A 4622-nucleotide genomic window follows, 5' to 3' on the forward strand; every position below is an offset into this window, starting at 1 on the left:
AGTATTTGCAGCCATTAAATAATACTAATGCAAATAACTCCTTTATAAAAATAAATTTCTAAACAAGCTCTAAAATATAGATTTCACTTTCGATATCGCTGTCTTGGCTTTAAATCACGAACAGATACTACACTTGATCTTAGCCATTAGGCCGAGAAGCAATAACTGAACACTGCAGACATAGTCGGACTGACGCCGTTTTCAACAATGTACTTGTGGTTTGAAATAGTACGTCTAATAGGGTGTGTCGATTTTTTTTTTTTTTATCAATTTGAAAAACGGCAAGATGACTTTTGGTGAAGAATTTTACGGGGATTCCGAATCCGCAAAAAAAAATTAAAATAAAGAATGTCTTGCTGGGTGGGTCAGCACTATTTTTAACGGAAAAATGACTTAAATATGACTAATTAACGGAGGGAAATAAAAATTGAAATTTTTTTTTTTTTTTTTTCAATGTTTGAAAAACTTAAACACTATTACGTTGAACTTTAGGAAAATTTCATATTTGGTGCAAAATTTATAAAAATAACCACAGAAAGTGAGTTTTTGTGAAGGGCATTTTTACAAAAATAATCCACTTTTTTCATATTGTAGACAAAATGTGACGGTAGAGTTTTAACGACAGCTGTTAAATTAGTTAATTAAAATTGTATTACTTAAGCAATATAATTTTATCTAATAATTATTCACAACTACTGATAAATAAGTGACAAGTATGATACTAAAATTAAATTTTGACTATAAAAGCGATTAAATAAGATTATATATTATAAAGAAAATTTGATTATATATAAACATACATAATAGAAAAAATTGTAGAAATTAATATGGCATCTTTTAACAAAAAAATAACAATAAAGACAAGAAACATGAAAAAACCCTCAAAAACTGAGTTAATTGGTACTGGAAAGGAGTTGCTACTATCTGAACATCCAACAAGACACACTTCGATATGCAGTCCTTTTAAGAGAACAGTGTGATAAAAACTCCAGAACCTTTTTAATAAAAGATATGGCAAAAAAGGTTGCATGTGCCGTTATTACCCAGTGGCAAAAAGCAAACGCTAATTTTAAAGCTCCTATAATTTATTCTGAAAAAAACATTGGGTACAAAATTATAAAAGCTTGGGATGTTGCATTTTTAATATCAGCAAACAGAGAAAATAAAGAAAATAAAAAAGACTTTATATTGAAATTGGATAAACTTTTTGATATTGTAAGTGTATAATTTCTGATTGTAAAGAAATTGGTTGCAAAGTTATTTGTAAACAACAATCCCACATTACATGCAACTGCTCTAAGGAATATAAAATTCCTATAATAGACGTTTTTTATATTAAAACCGAAAGAGATAAAGTCGGTGCTAAAGGTTTGCTTCAAATATCTTCCAAAGATATGCCTGAACACAACAGACAGGTTAAAAAATTATATAACCATTCTAATAAAGAAGCTTTTAAGAGAAAAAGGGCAAACAGCATAACAACAAATACATTTTTAAACAATGATTTTTCAATGACTGAAGATGAACTTACTAATGAAGAATTTAACACAGAACCTAGTACTTCAAATTCGAAAGTAAAAAAGTCTAAATATACTACTAAAAGTGTACGAAATGTCGCAATACATAGTCTAAGGTAAAATATGTACTTTTTATTTTAAATTAAACAAAATTCTTTATTTAACTATCTAAAAACAAATTCTATTTTTAGATACGGAGTTTCTTCTAGAGCTGCTGCGGCTTTGACTACAGCTGCCTGGATTGATGCTGGATTGATTACTGAGAAAGATACACAGTTTATTGTTGACCCTAAAAAAATTGTAAGAGCTCAAGGTAAAGTTACAACCTAGGTTAAAACGCTCAATTACTTTAAAAAGAAAGTTTTGATCTAGTTTATCGAACACTTTTTCCTAGTCTATAAATATATATGATAAATTTTTTCTATTTTTTTGATTAGTATACTCTATAAGATCCCTAGCTAGGAAAATATTAGAGAAGATAGTACGTTTAAGAACCGAACAGGTTCTAATATTTTGTGAAGGACTTTTGATAGCCGAATTGCAAGGGCTTTTGTAATTTGTAATCGGCACACAACTAAGATATTGATGTTTAGGTTTTCAGTAGCTTTAGGTCGTTATCTTTTGGGAGAAGACTTTTAATGGCTGTTCTTGGTGATAACGTTAGGTCTTTATTTTCATTGAAGAGGTTTTCATTTACTAAATTGGTAAATTCAGTTCCGATTATGTCCCAGAAACTTTGGTAGAACTTAACTGGAATACCATCTATTCCTGGTGTTTTTCTTTTTGCGGGTGTTAGCCGCAGCAAGGAGTTCATCTTTTGTCAGGTATTCATTTAAATACATGTTTTCATCTACATTGAGTGATTTAATTATGTTCTTTAGGAGATTATTTTATTTTATTTCATTTAAGTTCCTTTTTTTGTAAAAAATTTTGTAATATTTTCGGATGACATTAATAGTTCAATTTGTATCTTTACAAAAGATATTGTTATCACTAACTTCAGTTATTGTTTGTTTTTTTTATTGTTTTTTTCAAGAGAGAAGAGCATTTTTGATGGTGTTTTGCCTTCCTCTATAACTTGTTGTTTTGTTCTATAAGGATCCCTTGATTATTACTCAGCAAATTTATTTCACTTTTAATTGATTGTATCTTTTCTTTATTTTTTTTTTTTTTTCTAGTTCTTTTTTTAATGTTATTTCTAATTGTTTTATATGTTCTTTTTTAGTTAGGTTAATCTCTGGTATTGCATTTTCTATTATTTGATATTTAAAAATTTCCCACCATTGATTTAATCATAACAGTGTTTAGTTTCCTTGAAATTTTCAAAGTCATTGGTTATCTTGTTTCTGAAGTTTTTATCTTCTAAGAGTGTAACGGTAAAATGCCAATAACCTAAGCCTTTTTTATTTTGGTTTTTATTTAGATGATGAAGGATGTAGTTTTTGTGTGGGTTTTTTTTTTTTTTCGATTTTTAAATTTTATATTTTTGTTTGGTTTATTGTTTTATATTTAATTTGGTTTTTCAATTTTTAATTTTTATTTGGTTTTTTAGTTATCTTTTTATTTGGTTTTTTAGTTCTATACTTTTATTATTATTTTAAATTTTGGTGATTATCACTCAATCCTTTAGGATTCAGTGTTTCATTGTTTGAGCGTTCAGATTCAGTGAACTTGTTTCTCTCTACGCTAGTTTTCCTTATCCATTTCTTCCTGTAGGCCTCTACCTCATGCCACGGGTTCATGTCCCGATCAATTATTTCAGCTTCGTTTCTCAGAGACCTTGTGTTTTTCGTCGCCTTCCCTACTTTGTTTATTATTTATATTCTCTGTTTCTTGTTACATAAATTTTGTTTTAGCCTGGGGTGTATGTTCCTCTATTTAATTTGTCGCAGGGCAAGCGCTAGCTTCATTTGCTGCAGCATATGCAACAATTTCAGTTTTGTTGGTTTCACATATTTTGTCCTTGTTAATTTGGTCTTCACTTGTTGAATTTGTTTCTGTCTCAATATTATCATGATTTTCGTTTTCATTTTTTTCTAGTTGCCTTTTCTTTTTATTGGGAACATACCCTACCTGCACGGTATGGACTACCTTAACCTTGTAACCTTTTATAGTTATATGGCTCGGTATTGGTTTTTTATCTTCCATTACAATTAATAGGATACCAGTGTAGTACTGAATTTTATTTTTTTGTATTAGTTTCATTAGTGGTCTTTTTATGTTTTTACCGTAGCCAAGGTCCTCAAATATTTTGCCTACGTCATACTCTTCGCATTCAAGAGGAAGTATAAAGATTAAGACTGTTGTCCTTTGAACTTTTGGCGTAACAGGTTGATCAGGAGTTTTATTTGGCCGAGAGGTGTATAACCGGTGATGTTCACCTTTAATATTTAGTCTTTTTTCAAGGAGGGTATTTTTTGATTTGTCGGTTTTCATTCCGATCTCGGCAAGCGTTCCGAATCGTATTAATTGTAGGCCTGTTAGATCTACGTCAGGTTTGCTCTGTCTACGTTTGCTCGTCTACGTTTGCTCTTCCAGAGCTGTTAGATAGCCGATATCCTCAACATTTCTTGGAGAATTTAAAGAGCTAAGTAAAGTGTTTTTCAAGGGTTTTAGCAATGTTTTGCTTTCTATTGTAGCTACTTAAGCATAGCTTTTATCTTGGCGGATTTCCGCAAGTGTCTTGTCAATTTGACTATCTATATAGAATGAGTTTTTATGGCCAGTTGACCTTAAATATATAAACTATAGGCCAATGGACCTTTTTTTAGTTAAAAAAAAACAACCCGAGAAGGGGCAAGGTAACTGTACTAAGGCTATACTAGTCTATACTAAACGCACTTATATTCACGTAGGTATATAAATTATAATAACCGCTGTCTGAGACTAAAACAACTAGATCTTAGCCATTAGGTTATCTTAGCCACTAGATCGTTAGCCATAAGCGATAACTGAACACTGAAGACATAGTCGGACCTACGCCGTCTTCAACAATGTACTTGTGGTTTGAATTAGTACGTCTAATCATTTTCGTCGTCGTCATCATCAGCAGCTGAGACCATTGGCGATGTGGGACACTCTGGAAGTCAAAAATTTTTCTAATTT

The 4622-nt window shown here is 30.6% G+C and overlaps 1 pseudogene; it reads right to left on the minus strand.

Annotated features, from left to right (window-relative positions):
• On the minus strand, positions 1–163 carry LOC136077501 (U2 spliceosomal RNA; annotated as a pseudogene).
• Positions 164–4622: the final 4459 nt, after the last annotated feature.

The sequence above is a fragment of the Hydra vulgaris genome, chromosome 02 (genome assembly GCF_038396675.1).
Source record: "Hydra vulgaris chromosome 02, alternate assembly HydraT2T_AEP".
NCBI classification, from domain to species: Eukaryota; Metazoa; Cnidaria; class Hydrozoa; order Anthoathecata; family Hydridae; genus Hydra; species Hydra vulgaris.